This window comes from Cryptotermes secundus, unplaced genomic scaffold (genome assembly GCF_002891405.2).
Source record: "Cryptotermes secundus unplaced genomic scaffold, Csec_1.0 scaffold133, whole genome shotgun sequence".
NCBI classification, from domain to species: Eukaryota; Metazoa; Arthropoda; class Insecta; order Blattodea; family Kalotermitidae; genus Cryptotermes; species Cryptotermes secundus.
Genome location: NW_019718024.1, coordinates 1,244,508 through 1,269,613, shown reverse-complemented (window position 1 = coordinate 1,269,613; position 25,106 = coordinate 1,244,508). Strand labels below are relative to the sequence as shown.

The following is a 25,106-nucleotide window of genomic DNA, read 5'->3' as shown; positions in this document are numbered from 1 at the left end:
AACAGATCAGTCCATACTATCCTATCTCTCTAAGAGCCATTTGAGTATTGAGCCCATTAACACGTCATTTTACCAGAAGAATTTGTTTCTAGTGCAAGGAAGTAATTAGTTTATATTCGTAATTTTTGGAGGTGCCCTTTTTTGTTTTAAGGTACCCTACGAGTAATCACTTTGCATTATGGAAGGTGCACGCTGGGTGGTTGATGACAGAATTCTTATATGTAAACAGCCACAACAATTTCAGAATAAAACCTAATAAAGTAAAGCGGAACGGTACAGGTGCGGGAGGGAGGGAATCCAGAGATGAGATAACTCTCGCCTGTGGAGATCACAGGATACAGTAACTGGCCGTGAAGATAATCAAGAGTTAAGAGATGTAGTCCTCAAGTACATATGTCCCCCGCCACCGCCGCCGCCGCCGCTTTACATATCTGAAAAACCTTGATGCTTATTTATTTCTGATCTAAATGTTATTCCTAAACAGTTAAAAGAGTTGCATCTCCTGGAGATGTGTCTTGGTCTGACGTATTTAAATCTTGTAGACTTGCAGGGAATCCCCCTGTGTTCATTTACCTTTTCTGTATTTGGTCTTTATCTCATCACTCAGGACTTATTGTTTGCATCTTCACTGAATTCGTATTTTCAGTACAAGTTACCTCCGTTGTAAATTAGTATAGTATTTATATTGTGACGTATGGACCCATTGCTACGCAACGTCTCGGTAAACAGTCCAGCGCGAGCCAACGCGCGCAACAGTAGGACGTCAGTTGCTTCGCAACAATAGAGAGACTGTGTTTTATGCAGGGTCCGTGCAAAGTGGATATAAGAGATTTCCGAAGTTGGCAGTAGCAGTATAGAAATAGAGTCGAGTTTCGAGACACCAGCCTGCCGGGATGTGAATCTGGGAGCAGAGGGATTGAATTGAGTCGAGTCTTCGGAATTGGCAGTTGCAGAATAACGGCAAGAAAGGAATTTGGCTGTGAAAAGGAGACATGTGTGAGTTGAAGTGAAAGGCAGTTATAAATCCGTTGCCATGATACGACAAGTGAAGACTGAGAACCCTAGTGCGTGTGTAACGGTGAACTTTAAAGTGTGTAGAACAGCGACAGCGCTGTAATTGCCTGTAGTCCCGAGTTGTGTGCATAAGGTGTCAATAAATCCAATCCAAAACCCCGTCTTTAGTCACCCATACACGTGTCAGTGTTGTCCCATAAACATTTTATCACGTATCCGTCATCCGTTTCGTTCTTCACGCGTCCGTTCCGTTAGCATTCCGAAGCTGTTGAAACAACATTGTTTTATTGGCTTAAATCCGAAACGCATCGCTGGATGGTTCAAGTAAATTTACACTATACGAGTATGAATGCATTTATTGTGATTCTGGGAACTTGTTGATACGGTAAGCCATTTCTGAGAAATCAGCGAAGAAGTGTAATTATAATTGGCCTATAACACCCAAAATGAAATTCTCCCCACGTATTTTAATGTTGGCTCCACCATTATTAAATTTAATGGAAACTCGGGCAGTAGTTTAGGAGACGAAATATGTGGGTATGGACGACCTCCGAATTATGCGTGAATTTAATTCATTTTTTGCAAAGAACGTAGGTTATAAGAACGTAATGTGAGCTGTCTATACGTACGTGCACCATGCCTCGAGCGAGCACAGGCACGGGTTTGAACTGAGGGGCACGTTCACATTCAGAGCGGACTGTATCGCCCCCAGAGCTGGTATTTACAGTTTTGCCTTGAGTTTTGACGTCGTGGATTACGTAGTTAGCTACATTATTGACTGAGCCGTCTCATTTCACCCATAGCCAACTCGTACGGTACAACTTTGCTTGTTAGCGAGAAAACTGTGCAGATGCGATTTCGTAAGGGATTTCTCTTTCGCGTTGGATTTTATGTTATTTTCTGGGGTGTGATGCCGTGTAACCCGGTGGTAGTTCACCGACGTTTCGGAGGAGTAGACCGCCTTGATCATCAAGGTAGAACAGCTGTGCTTGCTTGCACGGTTTAATCTTCCACCCTGAAAATAGTGGCAACACCTTCTTCCGAAAGTCTGACTCTTCCGGACTACACGGCGTCACATACGAGGTGATAGTAGTCACCACTTTCCCTTTCATATTGTCTAAAACCAAGGTTTATTTTTTTTATTTCGTGGGGTGGGCTGAGACTGAGTCTACTTGGTACTGGGTCCATTGTTTGGTCTATTGTACCAGCCCCAGATGTAGATGATGATTGTGGACCAGTCGGTGGAATGCGAACTGGCAGGGAAAACCGAAGTAGTCAGAGAAAACCTGCCCAGTACCACTTTGTCCACCACAAATCTCACATGACCTGACCCGGTTTCGAACCCAGGCCGCCGCGGTGGGAAGCCGGCGATTAACCGCCTGAGCTATGGCGCGGCCTAAAACCAAGGTTTCTGTCTCCCTCCCTCCCTCCTCCCCTCCGAAGAACCTCTTGTTCCTCTCCGTAAGCAGATTTTAGGACCGTTGAAATTTATTCTTATGCAGAAATTGTCGGAGTAAGTGTTTCTTGTGGAGAAGTTTAATTGAAGATTAGAATTGCTTCACGCGCTACAAGCGCCCACTTCCTGGAGCACGGATGACGAATATTCCAGCAGTCTGGTGCCAGATTTACGTTGTAAGTTACGGTACTTAGAAGAGGTGCCAGGTTTCCCCATTGCGCAAGGGCTGTCTGTTAAGCTGCGGCAATTTGTTATGAAGTTCTTCAGTTCTTAGCGTATGTGTGGTTTTGAGAGGAAGTACCGAAGGATTTTTTCCGTTATATCGGGGTCTGTTAAATCGAGGATTTACTGTAATAAAATGCGTGGACCATATTCCATCAAGATTGACGACTGTATGGGATTATAACTGCAACTTGGAAATTTGAACCAGTTGAATGTGCATATAAGTAATGCTGAAATGAAGAATTATGTTTCTGATAACTGCAGTTGTGTCAGAATAAAAAGGGCAGGGAACAAATTCTTTGAACTTTGGCTCTAACAGTTTCCTCTTTCAGGATATTTTTCGTTCAGTATATCTGTAAAACGTGAGATCCATTTGGAATTTGTTCCTTCACGTCTGAAGTGCCTTGGAACCTCCATGTTGCCGTCCTCGACAGTTCCTACACCGTGGCCCCCTTTCAGACGGTTCAGTGAAAGTTAAATCAGAAGGCGCGAAAGTCGAGTCAAGCATAACCTCGTCATCAAACGAACATATTCCTACATCCCTAAAAGAAGACATGATGTCGGGCTGACACATGGACTTCAGCCAAACCTCGCAGTAAATGTCCCCGAATCTTGCTTCTGTAATGTCCCTTTCGTCATTTCTATTCCAGTATCTTGGTATGCATCAAAGGCGCCCCGCACAGACTTAGACTTCTCCAGTGGTTGCAACCCCTGTGCAGATTGTCAGGAAAACAAAACAACAAAATTTTGTTACTGCCCTTAGCATCTTCTGTTTCGGCAAGTAGATGTAATTTGGCACCATCGAAGTCTAGCGGGTTTTCAAGAGTTCTGTCGTCTGGGGTAGAACGCTGTGTTGTCCTCCGAAAGTCACCCGACGTTTCGGGGGAACATGTCGGCTCTTTGTTTGCTGTTGGAAGCATAAGCCGAGCAAGAAACCAACTTTAAACATGGGACAAGGATAACTTGTCTTACTCTTGAACCCTGAAGGTTGAGGTGTTATATCCTGGAAGACAGAACGCATCATAATCAACTCTGTGAGAACCTCAAGTCTCACTAATGTTTTGCCTTGAGTTCTGAATTTAACAAAGTCTGCTATCCGTTTTGTTACAACTACGCACGTAATTGGCCCTTAACGGTCATTTTGTGGCTGATTTCGGCTGTATGTCATCAGGCCACTCTTCCTTCGAAAAGCGTCACTGGTGGTGTCACGTGACTCAGCGCACTCATCGCAAATATGATCCTATTTCTCCATGAAGCCAGGCCCACCATGAGAGGTTTCCGTTTTTCAAAGTAATTTTTCAGGAGAACCTCAAATCTTACACGATTTAATTTCATTTAGTTGACTGCCTCAGAACCGGCCTCACCCCCTGAGTTGTCAATGAGCGTGTTCATTATCCAATTTAGCTCCCGGTATTCGTAGATTCTGCTTCGTAGAAGCCTAAGCAGCAGGCGGCGTCCGGGCCGCTACTTGCCTGAATGTTCAGCGTCAGACTTCTGTCTCTGGTACAGGGCTTAAAAGCGAACATGACAGTCTTCATCGTGGTAGCTTAGTTTGTTGAGGCACTATGCTACAAGCCGAAATGTTGAGGGTTCGAGTCCCGATGAGGTGGATTTTTTCAATTGACCTAATGCTTCCTGCCGCACTATGGCCACCGGATCGACACAGCCTCTAACAGAAACGAGTAGCAGGAATCTTCCTGAGGCTAAAGGGTGGCCGGCACGTAAGGCTGACAACCTCACCTTTATCTGTGAGCGACTGTCTAGAGAAAATGTGGGAAACTTTCAGTTTCCGTATGCCTGGAAACTGTTTCGTAATCAGTTGCTTTCCAAGAAACAGTATCTCCGTGGCAACTTGTTTGCCAGTTCGTGTCCTAGAGACGGCCCACACGTCTCAGTATAAGCGTTTATCTGGACACTGTACCATATTAAGAAACTGATCGTGCACCATTTATTTTCATAGAGATACATTGTATAAGGAGGCAGGTGCTTCAAAGGTTTGCACTTGGCGTAATTGGCGAGTGGATGTTGACGGATTGCTCTGGTGGTTGTAAGCATTCGGCATATGTAACATATTTACGCTGCTGGCGCCTCTTAACAGACTATAAAAATATACTTGGTCCTGGACATGATTAAATCTGCCATTACCACGTATGAAGTACTGCGCTTCTAAACACTAATGCATAGAAACTGGATTTATTTGTGCGTAGTTATACGTNACATATTCAGTATGTCACATATATGTACAAATATTTACAATTCCATAACAGTCTCTAATTAAGTACGTATAAGTGGTTGCTATGTGTGTTCCTATTTTAGGCGAAAGAGACGAATCGCTTGGGTTCATGATATAAACTTGTCAAGAGAGGAACTGGGGGAGTTTTATACGCTGATACCCCAAGTCCTGAAGGACGAAAAACGGTTCTACATATATTTCAGGATGAATATTGATAGGTTTGATGAAATCCTGAGAGCCATCAGGCAAGATATCACTAAACAATATACCAATTGACGGAGGCCTATTCTTGCCATGAAGTGGGGGATTGTTTGAGACCCATAGAACTGAAAGGAGGAAATATAAAACACATTGTATCAGCAGCGTGTTTGCTTCATAATTTTCTCCGTCTCAAAAACTGTGATGAAAAGTACAAGGAAGAACTGCTACGAGTGGAGCCATTAGAAGGAGAAATGTTCCCTATCCAACCTTTACGTCTCCCAAGGGCGCCAAACGTTAGCTACGCCATTAGAGAGCGGTTTGTTGCGTACTTCAACTAGATGACTGCCCCTGGAATTCCTATTAGTGAACGGAACTGGTGCATAGCCTACACTAAGAATGCCCACAGTTACTGTATACTTAACCCTATATAAATATATGCAAATTTTTCTACTTACTGTCTGTTCATTTTAACAGCCAATTCCTTCCACTGTCTATCCTTAGCACGTGAATCCTTGCACATCGGATGACGAGTATCGTACAATAAAGCATTTTCTTTGACGAACTCTATTATTTGTTCCATTTCGGTACCCATGTCGTTTCACGTACGTATAGATACTGATTGAGTGTGAGTCATGGCCAGCTGGTTATCGGGTGGCAAAGATTCCCGAGTTCCCGAGTGTCGCGTCTGTGTGCGCGGCCCACTCGGTAAACAGCCGTTTTCGTCCCGAGTGCTATATCGTCCCGAATCGTATCGCGTCTGTGTGTGGGAGCCTTAAGTCTATGCCGATCATAGTAGCCGCGCGGTGTAAGGTATGAACTGGCTTTTCTCGCTCGAACGCTGGGATCGTGGGTTCTAACCGTACTCAATACATGGATATCTGTGTTGTGTGCGTTTATTTGGTGTGTGTGTGTTCTGTATGTAGGTAGAGGCCTTGCGACGTGCTGAACCCCCTCCCCCCTCCAAAGAGTTCCCAATGCTTGTGTATAGGATGAAAAAACTGAAAAAAAAGTGGCCAAGGCCCAACAAAGGACTCTAGAGCCATAATAAATTGTAAGTGTAACAAAGGATCATGGTAAAGTCCTGTGTTATGTATGAAGTTTGAATTTATTTCTTGCGTTGACTGTGACCCGCTTCTGCAGGGATAGTGACACAGGCTGAAAATAAGAGGGCCCCCAGAGATCTTACAGGATAAAATAAGTGAAACAGCCTACGTAACCGTACATTCATGCGCCATGTTTCTAACAATTTTCATTACCTGCCGTGGTTGTTATTTTTCTGTGTGGTTTATATCGACTGTGACAGATCCCTTTTCATTTTACTAATGTTACACTTGGATGTTCTGTTGCTTTCTGTCCATCCCCCCTCCCCCCCTCACCCCGACGTCATTCGAATAACATGGGACTAGGTACTGTTCGGTTAATGCAAGTGTTTTGTGTTTCCATAGTGATAACCTTTCCCCCCAACGCTACACTCTTGTTGTGTTTTCTCTGTTTATGTTTATGGAAATTTTTAGTGCCTGTTGTGACATAACAATCACGCGTCTGCCCCGCTCCCGCCACCCCCTGTTTCTATGTCCATATGCACCACCCTTCAACAACAATTAACCTAAATGGCCCATAGTAGTTCTTCAAAAATATTTAATTTCCCTGCAATTGATTATTTACCCCTCTCGCTCTCTGCTGTGGTCCTGTAACGTCTGTTTAGCTGTAATACATTTTACAACAGTTACAAGTGTGTACGTGTTAAAATCTGCTGCGAATAAATATTTCCCTCCATTATTTGGTTTTGACATGTTTTCATTGTCAGTTGGACTACGTGCCTAGAAGTTTTTATTAGTCCGTTAAGCATTCGTACCAAACTACACAGCTTTATAACCTGGAAGACGACAATGTATTTTGCTTGTATGAAACTACCCTATCAGGCGGTAGCTTAGTTGGTTGAGGTGCTACGCTACAAGCCGGGAAGGTCGTGGTTTCGATTCCCGATGAGATGGATTTTTTTTTTCAGTTCATCTAATCCTTCCAGCCGCACTATGGCCCTAGGGTCGACTCAGCCTCTAACAGAAATGACTACCAGGAATCTTCGTGGGGCGTATAGGGCGGCCGGTCGGCGCGTAAGGCTGGCAATCTTACCGCCCTCTGTGAGCCGACTGTCTACAAAATGTGGGAGCCTCGACGTCTCACAAACCTAAGGGCTTCACGGTGTGTTACAGGGATAGCTCGGTTAGGTTAACCCTGTGAGGCAGAATGGCCCACTACAGATAACGAACTTCATAGCAACGCGCAGTACTGTGTACCTGCTTCTGGCAGAAGGACGCTGTTTAACGAAACTGTGACATTTGTATATAAAACGAGAAGACAGTCCGTTAGGGTTGCCTTCTCAGGAGTCGAACTCTACTGCTGTCTAAAAGTTGACCCTTCCGTTGATTGTGAATCACGTTTCGTTTAATCATCTGAAAGGTAATATTCTGCCCGTTCTTAATTAATGAAGTGCGACTCAGTGAAGACGTATGGGGGAGTGTTTGTATAGATCCACGTGTTCTTGACCTCGGCACTAGTTGCAGGTGAGTTGTCAGCTTCACTGCCCGACCGCTTTACCCCCAGTACCAATTGGAGAGGAGGCTTAGTGGGTCGCAGAACCGGTCTGGACAACATGAAGAAGAGACAATTCTTGCCCTTACCGGGACTCGAACTTCGATTCCTTGGTCGGGAGTGGTGGCATAGATGCATATATTCTTAGCCTCGGAACTAGATGCAGGGGTGAGGTCAGATCTGCTGCCAGGTTTAATACTTACTCGAGAGAACGCTGCGTGGACTTCGAACTCCTGTTCCTGGTAGCCAGTCGATGTACGCACTGAACTGTTTAGGTATAGAAGATCATGAAGTACCGTAACTACGTCCATAATAATAGTCATGAATCTGAAACGCTGTACCGGTTAAGCGAACGTCGTTGGACGGTCGACTGCGGGTGGTCCCGTAGCTTGGGCATTGTCATTCCTGTTTCGTATTCATTTTCGTATCTGGCCCGAAGATCGGCTATCAGAACAGGCGTCGAATTAAGACGCGGCGGCTGCTGCTTTACACGTCCTTCCATGCGACGCCGATGTGTGATCAGAGCAAACTCGACCTCGTTGCCCTTGATAACGTATCTACCTTGCGTTAGTGCTAAGTTTTATGTTTTAACTGGCAGTGACGGTTGTGGCTTGCTACTGCGAGTTTCACGCGTCTGACAGTGGGAAGAGAAGCGAACAGTAGGCTGTAATTTCTTGGCTATATGCGCGTCTGGGATCTTGTTGCGTGTAACCAGGTTGATGGGAGAAAGTAAATGTTTAGTCTTTACATGTTTCGGCCACTACTGCCTATCATCAAAATACATACTGTAAATAATTACATATGTTGTTTGAACTTAAGTTTTCACAGTGGTATCATAAAAGTGACTTATAACAACATTAGGAATAAAATACAGTTTAAATAAATTCTGTATGTAGAAAGTAATCACTAAAAATTAATAGTTATTTTTGAGGTGGCACGTGGTANTAAAGGGCGGCCGGCGGGTAGTCACCTGTGAGCTGGTTTTCGAGAAAATGTGAGAGCCTCTGCATCTCACAACACTTTGGGCCTTCTCGGCGTGTTGCAGGGATAGCTACAGAAACCTCGTGGAATAATTAGTGGAATGTAATGGCGACCTTCGTTGGTTGGCGAGTTACTAACTTAGTCAGCTGAGGCGTTTAGTTGCTGCCACCCCACCGCGGCTGCCCGGGTTCGAGTCCAGGTATGGTCATGTGGGATTTGTGATGGACAAAGGTGCTGGGCTACGTTTTCTCCGAGTACTTTGGTTTCCCCTGTCAATCTTCATTTCACCAATTTCCCCACAATCATCTACATCTGGGTCTGGTACAATAGGCCAGTAGTGGCCGCAGTGCCAAGTGAAATCAGTCTCACCCCAATAAGGAAAAAAGTGAGTTAGATAACCGATGTGGTTTAGTCGTTGTGAGCTCGGAGAAGCTGGTAGCTGAGGGACGAGGACAGTTCGGGAACCCAGAAGAAGGGTAAAGCCCGTCGTTGGAAGCCGCTACCAAGCAACAGTTATTGAAGATGTGACTGTGAACACTAATGTGAGTGTAACAGTAGTCACGCGCTTTGTCAAAGAGTCCAGTAAAACGGATCATCAGTCCAAAACCCGTCTGTAGTCACCCATACATGTGACATGTTATTGACTGCTGTGTTGTGGGCCGTATGTTCGTCTGAAAGTACAATATTTTAATATAAAAATTATGTATTGATGAAGCATTAGTAATTAGCAGTAATTACGTATCGGTCATGCCCATGTGACGCTTTTGCGCGTAATCCAGTGAAGTGCGTGGTAGTGTGTGTGTGTGTGTGGGGGGGGGTATGTGTATGAACTATGGCAATACCGAAGAGGAAGATGGCCAGCAGTGGCCGAAACGTGTAAAGGCAAACCTTTGCTGCTTCCAACTAAACTTATTGCCGATCGGAATAGCCGCGCCGTGTAAAGCATGAAGTGTCTTCGCCTGCTCGAACGCTGGGATCGTGGGTTCCAATCCCTCTTGAGGCATGGATGTTTGTCGGTGTTTATTCTGTGTTTGTGTTGTCATATGTAGGTAGCGACCTTGTAAGATTAAGAAACTGAAGTGAAACGAAGCGTTTTGTCATTCTTTTTTTTTTCTAAATAATTATAAATTAAACGTCTATTTATCCACAGTCCGTCAATAATGCAACAGTTGTTTATTCACCATTTAACAATTAACACAACGTGTTTCGGCCGTAGGTGGCCATCGTCAGGTGTCTTAATGCATTCAAATTGTTAAAAGTGCTCTGGTGTGCGCTAAACCGCACGTTGCAGTCCACTTAAAAATAACATTAAAATCCATTAAAATTTTTTCGTAAATTCCTATTCCACATCATTGTTTAGAGCTGTGTTATTCCAGAATGTTTCAGCAGCTTTTCCGTTGTTTTGCTACGTCTGCAATCTGTAATCTACAAAATGCCACACATCCACGGACTGTGGATACATAGACGTTTAATTAAAGATTTGCAACAGGATTCTGAAATACAGAGATATATAAATAATAACGAATCTTGGCTGTGGAGAGTCCTCAGCTTCCGTTGCCCGCTGGTTAACACTCCACAACTGAACCCTCAACTCAAAGTCAACTACTGAACTGAACTCCCATATATTGTTCACCTCTCCTTATATAGACTAGAATCGGACCCCATGGAAAACACGTGTCACGTGTCAGTGCGTGTTCACTGGCCCGTTACCCAGCACTGGACATGGCGCGGACGACATAGAAAACACCTCTTCTGTTGTGAAACTGCGTGTCAATTGGCCCGTCGCCCAGCACAGCATGGAGCGGACCACACAAAACATTTCCTCCAATACCTTTTCTATTGTTACGTGCGCGTAGTTCGGGCGTACATCACAGGAAACACATTACGTCTCCGCTACAAAGCTCAACCAGTTAATGCTGTTTAGGGAAACGGTCGCTGTTTATTGTGAGAACCATACGGAACACATAAATACACTCTGTGGGAAAAATGCAGAGTTCAGTTCGTACCTCACACGAAACACATTACGTCTCCGTTACAAAGCTCAACCAGTTAATGCTGTTTAGGGAAATAATCGCTGTTTATTGTGAGAACCATACGGAACACATAAATACACTCTGTGGGAAGAATGCAGAGTTCAGTTCGTACCTCACAGGAAACACATTACGTCTCCGTTACAAAGCTCAACCAGTTAATGCTGTTTAGGGAAATAATCGCTGTTTATTGTGAGAACCATACGGAACACATAAATACACTCTGTGGGAAGAATGCAGAGTTCAGTTCGTACCTCACAGGAAACACATTACGTCTCCGTTACAAAGCTCAACCAGTTAATGCTGTTTAGGGAAATAATCGCTGTTTATTGTGAGAACCATACGGAACACATAAATACACTGTGTTTGCATAAAGTGAGGTTGTAGTGCACTAAATCAGGTTTTACATGACAGTACCGCTGGGTTAATTAATTAAGGACAGAGACAACTTTACATTTACCTGTAAGGTCTTTCGGCGTTGAGGTACAGCCTCCCAAATGGAAGAAGCAGATGAGAGACATACCTGGTCACTGAAGATATTGAGACTACTTACGAATCCTCTTTCATTATAACGGCATTGTAGGACATATGCCCATGTTACACCACAGGGAAGTCCGCAACCGATTCTGTCATTAAATTACCATTGTTATCCAGAATGTAGAATTAAAGGCATCAGTCTGTAGGCCTAAGTGTTTGGTGTCTGTGAGTCCGGCACAATGCCAGGTCTAATTGCATCGCATTCATTTGAGGTTTGAGAGAACGTACAGTTTCAAGGAGAATCCAGTTGGGTGGTGGGGGGTTGTGACGGGTGTCCGTGCGGCAGACAGCTCAAAGAGACATTTTCTCTGTATCAGTTTGAAGTGGATTCTTATATCACACTCGAGGAGTTAGGTTGGAAGTGTTACTTTGGCGGAATTTTTGTAATTATAGTAATTACTAGGGCACTCCAGGGGTGCACGTAGTTGGTTGAGGCAGTGCTACAGGCCGGAAGGTCGCGGGTTTGATTCCCGGTGAGGTTATTAGATTTTTCATTTGACGTAATTCTTCCGGCCGCACTATGACCCTGGGGTCGACTCAGCCTGTACCAGAAATGAGTACGGGGAGTCTTCTTGGGGGTAAAAGGCGGTCGGCCCTTGAGGCTGATGTCACCGCCATCTGTGAGCCGATTGTCTAGAGAAAATGTGGGAGCCTCGACGTTTCACAACCCTATAGGCCTCCACGGTCTGTTGGGGATAGCTTTATCCTTTTTTCTTCTTTCTTTCTTTACTGGGTCACTCCTCTCCCCGTAGAGTCGAGTAAAACTGAAAGAGTGCCTTGTCATTCCTGACACCGTCCCGCCTTGTACACTTCCCTTCCTAATTTGTCTATGACGGCAGATGATTGGATTCAGGTGAAATAAGATCGCTTGGAGTAATTGGCTGCCAGGTGGTGTTTGCCCACGATTAACTTTTTCTGTAATCGGGAAAGCGTTATACTCGTAGGTGCTGAGGAGTGATGCAGTGACAACAGGTTTCACTGAATGATAATCCGTCTGTTATGGTTTCCAGCGGAGTGCTCACATCCGGCCGCTGGTGATAACGAGCCCGTTGTGATTACGTTGCTGCTCTTTGCGCCGTTTAAGTTTTATAAACATATTTATCCTTTGGTTCAGTTCCCGCCTACAACTTATTAAGTATTTATATGAAGCGGCCTCCCTCTGGTAGATGGGGGAAGTATCGGTNATAATAATAATAATAATAATAATAATAATAATAATAATAATAATAATAATAATATAATAATAAGTATTTATGAAGTCTCGTTAAGATAGTTTAAGTCTTGAAGCATGCTTTAAACACGTATCTTTACGGAACGCGAAGTGATGCAGTGTGTCACACAGACCTTACTGCGAAAGACTACCGTTTCTGTGCTATTTGTACATCTCAGATTCGCTGTATACCTGAAATAGTGTAGTAACATTAGCCACTGGTGGAACTGAAGTTGTAATCTCCACGATACTCCATTATGATTCTGTTGGTTCGTAAAAGGTAAATACCTTAACGACTGCGTGACATTTTAGCCCTGAGGATAACGTCCCTTTTCAACTCCAAGCCGGAATTAACTTTGTTCATGAACTGCCAAAATTTGAAATAAATCTACAAAAAAAACTTCAGTTTAGTTCATTTTAAAACTTTGTTTTAAAGTATTAGAGGAAACAATAGATGATTGGTTTGTACATCATAGTCATAATAAAATCTTATTGTTGTATTATTTTTTTTATTATTGCTAGTGGGGTGAGACTAAGTCACTTGTACTGTGGACACTTGTGGCCTATTGTACCAGCCCCAGATGATAGGTGAGGGTGATTGTGGAGCAATTGGTGGAATGAATATTGGCAGGGGAAACCGAAGTACTCGGAGAAAACCTGCCCCAGCGCAACTTTGTCCACCACAAATCCCACTTGACCAGACCCAGGATCGAACCTGGGCCGTCGCAGTGGGAAGCCAGCGGCTAACCGCTTGAGCTATAGCGCGTCCTAATGTTGTAACTAATTTCTGAATAAACAGGTAAATAAATATAAATTGCAATATTATATTTAAGCATCCTGTTGCACTCCACAGGAAGACTACACAGGATAACACCTATACAGTGTGGAAACAAGAACTAACCGCTGCAGCACTTTAGACATAGGGCGAGTAACCGTAACAATTTTAAATTTAAAATTTATAGAAAAATTTTAAAGGATTTTAAAATTAGAACTAAAGATTTTATAGTGCTACTACAGGAACGTCAAAATTAACGTGTGTAAAATAATCTACAAACCAGACAGATATCAACGAAGTAGATGTTGATAATAACAAGGAAATTGTTTTAAATGTTAAATTTTGGGCTGGGTGCAGTGTGACAGCAACGTGAGTGTTATACACCTGATGATGGCCGTCTGAGGCCGAAACATGTAGTGTAGAGGAGCAAGATCAAGGACACATAATATATTGTTTGCACTTGGGACGGAATTTGTATCATTATATCAAATATAAATTGGTTAATCATATACCAGGACCTTGCAGGTAAATGTCATAGTGCCCAATATTAAAGGAACACAATGTGAGGCTTAATACACTCCTGTAAACAAATTATTTATTATGAAAATAACGATAATTGACGACAGGGAGACTTGTTGGCAGATTCGCATGCTCTCAGTAGTAGTTCTACCTGTAAACAGCGCATGCGTCACATTATCGGCGCACTGTGTTGCAGCTAATGCAGGATCATTGCAAATATTTTGCGTAGAGATAGATGAAATTACATTTCTTTATTAATATTGCCTTCAGTACATCCGCGGTCCTTCTTGGAATGGACCCGTACTAGTTCTGAACAGTGTCTAGTGGAATTTTATACCATCTTCTTGAAGAACACCTTAAAGTTGCTTTGGAGATGGGAACCTGTTCCTCACTCCAGTCTCCAAAACTGACCAGAGTGGTTCAGTGATGTTAAAATCTGGAAATTATGCTGCCATGGTAAATTTCGAAGTTCACCTACATGCTCTTCAAACCACGACTGAACAATTCCAGCTGTGTGACTGGAGGTACGGTCGTCTTGGAAAACTGCGCAGCTCTTGGGAAGTGACGTCAGGATCACGGGTTGCACCTGATTACCCAACCTGGCCACGTACTCCCTTGCAGTAACTCGGCCATGAGGGGCAATAATGGGACCAACAGAATGCTGTACCACGATATTGCTGCCCAGACCGTCACAGAACCTCCCCCGTGTTTCACTGTTGGAACCAGGCATTCCGGACTGTAGGCTTCCTTGGTGTTCTCCAAACGTAAACTCTTCCTGAGGTAGGGAACAGCGTGAAGGATGATTTATCTGGCCATATCACGCGCGTTTCCAGGTCTCCTCTCAGTAAACAGAGGTTTAGCAGTTGCAGCCCTACTGTGAATGTTGGATTTTTGAAGCTCACGTCGCGTCTGAGTGTTTTTATGGAAACGGTCTTCAAGATGAATACATACTCAGTTCTGCTGTCCTGTTACCTGTGCTGCAGTGTTTATCTGAGTTTTAGAAACAATCCCCAGGGGCCGACAATCTCTTCTTGTCAGTGTTAATTTTCACCCATTGTTCCTCTTCGCCCCCTGCCATCTCATGGTTTGTGTATGCCGACATAACCTTAGAAACTGTCACCCTCTCCATACGCCCAATAACGTGTCAGTTTTTATAACACGTTACACCTGAACGCGCACCAACGATCTGACCTGTTTCAAAACCGGACAGTCCCAAATTTTCTCGATTTTTTCACGTGGACTGTCACTGAACATAATCACTAATGCACTGACACGAGCACTACTGACTGTAAACAAACGGAAGAATATTCATTGTTGTCAACTGAAGTTCTTTCTGTGTAGCCAGTACCAGTTTCTCAGTGTTTCCATTACTTTGTGCATCTCCTGCACATAGCCATCATGATATGGCGTCTTGGAATGGCTTGCGAAATAGGGAACATGTTTCATCCGCGGCGCCCTGCTATGTTCTGCGGCTGGCGCACGTGAAGTGAAGTATAACACTGTGCCCCTCACGATAAAATTAAATTATTTCGTTATATTTTTTTAAGTCAAGGAGACAATGAAATTCTATACAAAATTGAAAGCCTCAGATAAGGAGAAGGATGCATGGATCGTAAGACGAGGTGGTTGGAGGGGGCGGGGATACGATTCATTTCTCCCCTTGCAACATAAATTGAATTTCAAATAAGCTGTTGATAAAATTCAAATATGACCAACGCATATACAAGGCCTTGTACGTCTCACAGAAAACATTGCGAATATATGATAAATATGACATTGCTTTGCCGGCTGTATCCCGCTCCACGCAGGGCCAGTAGTAAGAAAGAGTCACCAGGTCCTATTCGGAAGAGAAAGAAGGGGAAACATAATTTAGGGGATGTAGATAAGTAGGGTGCACAGGGGTGTAAATGTTTCGATAAGAGAAAGACATCGCTGTCATGATAAAACAGTTCCCAAATGGTTCCTGGATTTGGAGCGTTATGCAATCTGCGATGCAGATTGTGTTACAGTGTTGCCAATGAAGGTATTGTTTAAGGAGTAGTGAATAGGAGCGCCCATATAAGTAACTACATTCTGCTTATGGCGTCTGGTGATCTTCGCAGGAAGCTGGAGACTGCTGACAGACAATCGGAAGTCAGTATCTTTTTGTTCTTGGCTGACACATCTGTCTGTTTCTTTGAAGGTTGGGTCAGTGGCACCAGACTTGTATTATTTCTTACTGAAAACCGTCATAAAACAACAACCAATAATACGTGTAAGTAGCTCCAGGAGATACTTTTGCTACATGTTTCGGCCTTCAAAAGGCCATCATCAGGCAAATACATTAAACTTTTCGTTATTGAATTGCATGTCAAATATAGGATACAGTGCTAAACTTAGCGGCCTCCGTAGTCTAGAGGTAACGTTCCCACCTCATGACTCGTGGTACGCGGGTTCAAATACCCGGCGGAGGTCGTCGAATTTTTAAGGGCGGAAAAATTCAGGGAACAAGTCCTCCGGGAGGGACTTTAAGCTGTGTGTCCCGTGTCGTAACTTTACGGCACGTAAAAGAACCTCATATCCCCAAAGGGGATCACTGAGCCAAATTCCAGGACGTTTCCCGCCCAACAATAGTCTCTAAGGCCTCTGATAGATGGGGGAAGCATTATAGACACCGCTAAGCAAGTGGCCGAACTCGCTTGCTCGGCGGGACTGATGGTACGCACCATTTATCGGTAGGGTATAGAGACTGGTAGAATATCATAGAGGGAAGCACAATAGATCAAACTGGTCGCGGTGAATGGGGAAACCCACCCTCTCTAAAATAACTAACAGTGCTAAACTTCCAAGTGTATGCAACGGTACATATAAAATGATATGAGTGAATATAAAACATAAATTGCAATAAAAGTTGAAGTCTAGAATAACCATTTACATAGTCAAAAATATAGTTAAAAGTTGTATATATGATGGCATTTGGAAGTTTGCAGTTGTAATCATGATACATGTAATGCTTATACGGACATACTATATTCACAATGGCTGATGTGTTCGGAGGCTCGTTGTTATGTTGTATATAATTGTGTGCAAAGTGGAGGTTTCACATTTTAAACCTCTTCTTTGGGAACGACGATAACAAATCAAAACCTGATTCAGGAGGAAATTAAGAGGCGATTGAACTCGGGTAATGCTTGCTACCATTCAGTCCAGAACCTTTTGTCTTCTCGTCTGCTGTCTATAAACATAAAATCAGAATATACAAAATTATAATTTTGCCTGTGGTTCTGTATGGGTGTGAGTCAAACTTGGTCTCTGACATTAAGGGAGGAACACAGACTGAGGGTGTTTGAGAACAGGGTGCTGAGGAGAATATTTGGACCGAAGAGAGATGAAGTGACGGGAGGTTGGAGAAAACTGCATAATGAGGAGCTTCATAACTTGTGCTCTTCTCAAGTATAATTAGAATGCTCAAGTCAAGGAGGATGAGATTGGCTGGGCATGTAGTACGAATTGGGCTAAGAGGAATGCATGTAGGACACTGGTGGGGAAACCAGAAGGAAAGAGACCACAGGAAAGACCAAGGCCTAGGTGGGTTGACAATATTAAAATGGATCTTAGAGAGATGGGATGGATTGGATCGATCTGGCTCAGGATAGGGACCAGTGGAAGGCTCTCGTGAACACAGTAATGAACCTTCGGGTTCCATAAAATGCTGGGTAATTCTTGAGTGGCGGCTCCTCATGAAGGGCTCATCTCCATACGTAAAAGACCGATTTATTATTCCCGTTGTCTTCTGAGTACTTACAATTCATACGAAGCACAGCCTTCCCAGTCAGCGGGCACACTGCGGCCCGTATGCTGGCCAGTGTGGTTTAGACATAGCCCGATTACATTGCATTTGCCTTTGGTTTAACGTAGATTGATGCTTCGGATAATAATGTGATTGGTGAATAATGAATTTGTAAGTATTTGGATGGCAGCTGCCGTGGCTTAACCCCAGTCAGGCTGTTCGTTGTTTAGGTCGAGATTCGAACCCAGCTCCTCCCGAACACCGCTACATGTACCTGTTCGGGCGCTATGGTTACTTTATGATTGTTAGATGTTGAGGCTCCCACATTTTCTAGATTCAGCATTCAGTATTAGAGGGGGTGGGTTTCCCCATGCACCGCGACTAGTTGTCTATTGTACGTCCCCCTTTAATTTCTACTGTCGCCATACCCTACCGGTACTGGTGCTCGCTATCTCCCCTTTCTGCCAGCGAGGTCGGCCCTCTTCTGGCAGTGGTACCTGATAACTTCCCCATCTACCGGAGGCATTGGAAACTACTTGGGCGGGAACCTTTTGCCTAATTTTGCCCAGAGGTCTCCTAGAGACATGAGGATCTTTTACGTGCCGTAAAGCTACGACACGGGACCCACGGCTTAAAGTCCCTCCCGGAGGACTTGTTCCCTGAATTTTTCCGCGTTTAAAAATTCGACGACCTCCGCCGAGTATTTGAACCCGCGTACTACGAGTCATGAGATGGGAACGTTACCCCTAGACTACGGAGGCCGCTACATTTTCTAGATAGTCGGCTCACAGATGGCGGTAAAGTCAGCCTTACGCGCCGTTCGCCCTTTACCCCCAAGAATATTCCAAGAATATTCCTGGTACTCATTTCTGCTAGAGGCTGAGTCGACCCCAGGGTCACAGTGTGGTTGGAAGGATTAGGTCAATTGAAAAATCCACCTCATCGGGACTCGAACCCGCGCCCTTCCTGTTTGTAGCAAAGCGCCTCAACCAACTACGCTACCGTGTGCCCCTAAGGATCAGTGTTACACCGGAATTTGGCAAAGCTCGCATCTGCTCCCAATCGGTTCAGTCTGAAGACATGATTTGAGGAAAGGTGGGTAATCCTTTGTGATGCTGTAACATGTGGGAATGTAGTGAGGTTGGTGGGGGGTGAGGGTGAGAAGCTGGGAGGATGGTCAGCCATTGGTCAGAGAGTCACTCAGGCGGGTAGCCCCATGTTACAGGGTTGTAAATCACACAGCTAACTCCCCTTTACTTGACTCAAACCCCCTAACGTGAGAGTATACATCAAGGGTAATCAGAATCATCCTCGTTTTACTGAAGTAGGATATGAACACGTTGGACACACTGAATTAATATTTAGTGCACATTTGTTAAATGTCAGTTTATATTGGTACAGTACAGTACATCCTTTGATATTGCACCCAGTGCCCACTTTATGTACCACCTGACTTAACATTTTGTTCACAGAGTGTATTTATGGTTCTGGCAATAAGCAGTGATTATTTCCCTAAATAGTAGAAGCCCGGAGACGTAATATGTTACTTGCGAACTGAATTTTTGTGTATTACTTAGAATAATCATAGTTAATGTCAAGTCGTCAATTTGCCCCGACTGTTACACTGAGATAAGTAGAGTTACCGTATTTACGCATGTATAGGCCGCACATTTTTTGCCAAAAATTCAAGAGGAAAACTGGGGTGCGGCTTATATTCGAAATATTCGAAATCACACTTCATTTAAAAAAAAATTAAACGTTGCCAAATTTCGGAATAATTTCTACTCCTGAAATAATATTCCAAGAAAATTATTTTTTCTATAATTTCTGTCTGAAAATTGTGCTGCGGCCTATACACGCACGCGGCCTATACATGCGTAAATACGGTACTTTACGGCTGTCGATTTGCCGCCAAACTGTTCGTTTTGGCGACAAACCCCTTGAGACTCACGACCAGTAATTTTATTTCCAAACTGAACACTTTTGGTTATTTCTGTGTATTTATATGTACCATTCCCACTGACGAGAGGATGACACTAGATTGAAGTGAGTGGTCAGCTTCACGCGTCGGCCGCCTTATAGCCGGGGAAGAGCCCTCGGTACCCATTGAACAGGAGGCTGGGGGCCCCATAGTCGGCCGGGAGTCCAAGCCCTTTCGTCCAGCCCCGTAGCCTAGTCGCTATACCGACTGAGCTCTCGCTGCTGTCGGCTACTGGAAATTACTGGAGAGAGAGGGAAACGAAATGTATGGAAAGGTGTACTGATACTTGCAGCTCATGAACGAAACGGAAAAGGCGTATCCCTTAAGAAAACGGTAGGGCCCTGTTGTGTGACACATCGCCTAGTTAATTAGTAAACCGATAACTAGCAAGTAACATTAAATGACGTCATCATTGCGCCGCTTTCCGATGCATCGTTCTCGCGACAGTGTTCTGACGAAGCGACAGAAAGAAAGAAATATGGAATGTGGGTGTAGGGGCCTACCTGCCCATCATCGGGATTCTGAAGCCAAGGGGACTGCAAATGACTCGAACTGGAACCGAAGGCAAGTCCAGCATCAGACCTAATAACCTAAACAAATCCCATTAATCCGCGACGGAGCCTCGGTGTTCCATGTCTGGGTTCATTTCCCTGCCAGGAACATTTCAGTGGCTCTATTCTCGGTTCTGTGCTTCACAGCGCACTTTAATAAAGGGTTGCGTAGTAATCAGAAGGAATCAAAGCAGTTACATTCGCTTGAAGAATACATGTTCTAGAATATGACACCGTGTTCTCTGGTAGAAATTTACTGTCTTCTGCAGGAGCGGAGAGTTACGGTCTTCTGGCGTCAAATAGTGAGCCGAGTAAGCAAGTACGGCTTTCTGTTTACTCTGATGATGGAGGCGGTTATACCAGACTGCACGGAATCACACCAGAGATAATACTCTTTATATTCACCACATTGAGCATCTCACATGCATTAAATACAGAAGTCGTTTATTGAAATACAATGGAATTATTATGTAAGAAACTGGGATTTTTAACCAGGGTAGTACCTATGTTGCTTATGCATAGAGGTGTGTAAGTTTCAAGGTGACTATTATAGCGATAGGCTTATGAAGTCTGATATAAAAAGAGTTGCGGTTCCTCCTAATTCTTGAATTTACACATATTTCGTAACTTTTTTCCCCCCTCCGAAAAGATCAGTAACATTTCTGAAAATAAAACGGCTTACAGCTAATTTTTTGTCGTAGTTATATACAAAACATATGGTAACAGATTTGATTAAAGCATTGCCAGGCAGCGGCGCTTAGAAAAATGCTCCTACCTAAGACTGTATCTGCAAGAAATGAAGTTGTGGGAAATGGAGAGAAATATAAATGAGTACATTAGTGCATGCTGACCGCCTCTGTGGTCTACTGGTCATAGTTCCTGGCTACAGATCCAGAGGTCCCGGGTTCATTTCCCGGTGCTACAAGATTTTCTGAGAAGTAGGGGGTGTGGAATGGGGTCCACTCAACCTCGTGAGGATACCTGAGGAGCTACTTGAATGGAAAAGTTGCGGCTCCGGGCTGGAAAATCGAAATTAACAGCCGTGGGGGATTTGTTGCGCGGACCACGCGACACCCTCTGTCCGCTAAAGTTGGCACTAACTTCGCCGACAAGCGGCGGTCGCTCGGTAATAGCTACACTGTCCACATACGGCGGGTCTCTTTTTCCCTTGGCATGGGGCGTAACTTCAAGCAACCCCTTCTCGATATACACGCTGAGTCGCGTTGCCGAATTAGTAAGAGGCGGAGAACTTCATGCCCTGAGCGCTGCAGCGCGGATAGCATTGAAATGTACGCGCTAAGTCGCGTTGCCGAATTGCTAAGAGACGGAGAACTTCATGCCCTGAGCGCTGCAGCGCGGATAGCATTGAAATGTACGCGCTAAGTCGCGTTGCCGAATTGCTAAGAGACGGAGAACTTCATGCCCTGAGCGCTGCAGCGCGGATAGCATTGAAATGTACGCGCTAAGTCGCGTTGCCGAATTGCTAAGAGACGGAGAACTTCATGCCCTGAGCGCTGCAGCGCGGATAGCATTGAAATGTACGCGCTAAGTCGCGTTGCCGAATTGCTAAGAGACGGAGAACTTCATGCCCTGAGCGCTGCAGCGCGGATAGCATTGAAATGTACGCGCTAAGTCGCGTTGCCGAATTGCTAAGAGACGGAGAACTTCATGCCCTGAGCGCTGCAGCGCGGATAGCATTGAAATGTACGCGCTAAGTCGCGTTGCCGAATTGCTAAGAGACGGAGAACTTCATGCCCTGAGCGCTGCAGCGCGGATAGCATTGAAATGTACGCGCTAAGTCGCGTTGCCGAATTGCTAAGAGACGGAGAACTTCATGCCCTGAGCGCTGCAGCGCGGATAGCATTGAAATGTACGCGCTAAGTCGCGTTGCCGAATTGCTAAGAGACGGAGAACTTCATGCCCTGAGCGCTGCAGCGCGGATAGCATTGAAATGTACGCGCTAAGTCGCGTTGCCGAATTGCTAAGAGACGGAGAACTTCATGCCCTGAGCGCTGCAGCGCGGATAGCATTGAAATGTACGCGCTAAGTCGCGTTGCCGAATTGCTAAGAGACGGAGAACTTCATGCCCTGAGCGCTGCAGCGCGGATAGCATTGAAATGTACGCGCTAAGTCGCGTTGCCGAATTGCTAAGAGACGGAGAACTTCATGCCCTGAGCGCTGCAGCGCGGATAGCATTGAAATGTACGCGCTAAGTCGCGTTGCCGAATTGCTAAGAGACGGAGAACTTCATGCCCTGAGCGCTGCAGCGCGGATAGCATTGAAATGTACGCGCTAAGTCGCGTTGCCGAATTGCTAAGAGACGGAGAACTTCATGCCCTGAGCGCTGCAGCGCGGATAGCATTGAAATGTACGCGCTAAGTCGCGTTGCCGAATTGCTAAGAGACGGAGAACTTCATGCCCTGAGCGCTGCAGCGCGGATAGCATTGAAATGTACGCGCTAAGTCGCGTTGCCGAATTGCTAAGAGACGGAGAACTTCATGCCCTGAGCGCTGCAGCGCGGATAGCATTGAAATGTACGCGCTAAGTCGCGTTGCCGAATTGCTAAGAGACGGAGAACTTCATGCCCTGAGCGCTGCAGCGCGGATAGCATTGAAATGTACGCGCTAAGTCGCGTTGCCGAATTGCTAAGAGACGGAGAACTTCATGCCCTGAGCGCTGCAGCGCGGATAGCATTGAAATGTACGCGCTAAGTCGCGTTGCCGAATTGCTAAGAGACGGAGAACTTCATGCCCTGAGCGCTGCAGCGCGGATAGCATTGAAATGTACGCGCTAAGTCGCGTTGCCGAATTGCTAAGAGACGGAGAACTTCATGCCCTGAGCGCTGCAGCGCGGATAGCATTGAAATGTACGCGCTAAGTCGCGTTGCCGAATTGGTAAGAGACGGAGAACTTCATGCCCTGGGTGCTGCAGCGCGGATATCATTGAAATGTACGTATTTGTGGGCGCTTCTGCCGGCAAATCACAATGCGGTATTATAAAACAGGTTATTGTCTGTCAAATTTAAAGAGATACTCGAATTCGATAAGGAGCCGGGATGGACGACCGAGAGGTCGGGGATCGAGTCCCCGTAGAATCAATAAATTTCTCTTCTTCCATGATGTGTATACAGTTGCCATCTTGTAGTGCACTCAGTTTCACCTGTTACTTCACGACAAGTTTCGGCAACATAGTTCCATCATCAGGTGCCCTAATTACGCTAATCTATTTCATTGCTTGCCTTTATAAAATTATTTAAAAAGTGCATATTTGTCAACTATAATAAGTTTACACACACTAAAACTTGTTAAGATTATTCATCTTATGTGTCTTAATTAAAACCTGCGTGTGGTTCTTCTACTATGGGAGTCGTTTTTCTTATACTCCGTGTATATCTGCAACGTGAAAAAGGTACTTATTATTACTTTCGGCTTCTATTTATTATGTATTGTATTATAATATGTATAGTACTCACCGTGTCTTGTGATGTGTGTCCCCTTCTTAGCTGCGAGTGTTGTAATGTTGGATGTGTGTGTGTCTTCGTATTGATTGAGTTATGATGTTGTGGGGGTAAATGTGGTGGGGTTGTGTTATGTTGTTCTGTGTAAATTGTAATTCCTGTAATATTGGATTATATATTTCTTTATTTATATTGTTCATATGTGTGTTTTTCTTTGTTGTTCTGTATATATGATAGTTTTCTAATGTGTTTAAATACTGTCCTTTCTTATTCGTTGCTATGATATCCATAGTGTTTTCTATAGTACCATATGCATGTCCTGTGTTTAATATGTGTTCCGAGTATCCTGTATTGTTGTTATGTATGTGTTCTTTATATCTGGTATTAAATTTCCTCCCAGTTCGTCCTATATATTCCATGGGGCAATCTAGGCATTTCATTCTGTATATGCCTCTTTTGTTATATTTACTCGTTTGTGTTTTTGATTTTAAGATATGTTGTAAATTATTTTTAGTTCTAAATGCTATTTTTAATTTTGTGTCACGAAATATTTTTGTAACGTTTCTTGTTTCTTTTCCCATGTATGTGAATGTTGCCCATTTCCTTTTTTGTTCTTCTGAATTCTCTGTGATGTTCTGTTTCTTTTGTAATGTTTTGGTTTCTTTTATTTGTAGTTATGTCAGTAATTATATCTGTGTTGTACTTATTGTTTATGAGTATGTTATTTATAGTGGCTATCTCAGTATCTTTTGCTACTTTGGTGATGGGGTAATTATTTACTCGACCTATAAGGAATTTAATACCAGATATCTTGTGTTCATGTGGGTGACATGAGTCACTTGGTATTATCATGTCTGTTGCTGTGTGTTTCTTTTCTTGTCCAGGAGACAACCTCCTAGCCAATGGGCACCGGGGGTAAAGCGGCTGGGGCGTGAAGGTGACCACTCACATCGAGATAATGCGGAGGTCAAGCAAATGGATCTGTACATGCACTCCCCCCATACGCCTTCATGGCGTAGTGCTTAATTAGTTAAGCACAAGGACGACTTTACCTTTTTTATTTTACCCAAAGTCGATATTTTGTAATGAAATCATTTTGCGTTTTTTAATAGCCCTCCATCTTTTATCGCATAAGAAATTTCATACATTTCCTTCAGTAGTTGCAGTGTTAGCCATGTCGACAGACAGGCACTACTTTTCCATTATGGGTTTATTTTGTGCAGAAAATTTATTGCAAACGTTAGAAATTCTAATCGAATCATGAGGGCTCCCGAAACGTCGACGTAGGAAGAACTGTATCCCATTCGAGTATGGATTTTGATAAGGAGGCTTCACTTGTGCGTGAATACTGCTGAAAGTTTTCCTGCGTTCACTTAATTTCTTCCAATTTGTTCGTATGCACACAGAGTGAAATGAAGTGGGTCAGAGAAGCTCCCGAGAAGAGAAAGTTGTAGAGAGAAAGAAACGCTAGTGAAATTGTAACGGAAAAGTAGGAGAGAAAAACTGAAAACAAGCAACTTATTCAAAGTAACACATTCCGGAATTTATGGCATGGAGAATTTGATTTATTTTAACCTC

General features: G+C 44.1%; 1 protein-coding gene across 1 annotated transcript in view; it reads left to right on the top strand.

The window, feature by feature from the left end:
* Positions 1 to 25,106, top strand: part of LOC111872005 (zinc finger protein 1) — a 972,125-nt gene that overhangs the window by 40,386 nt on the left and 906,633 nt on the right. The window lies entirely within an intron of this gene.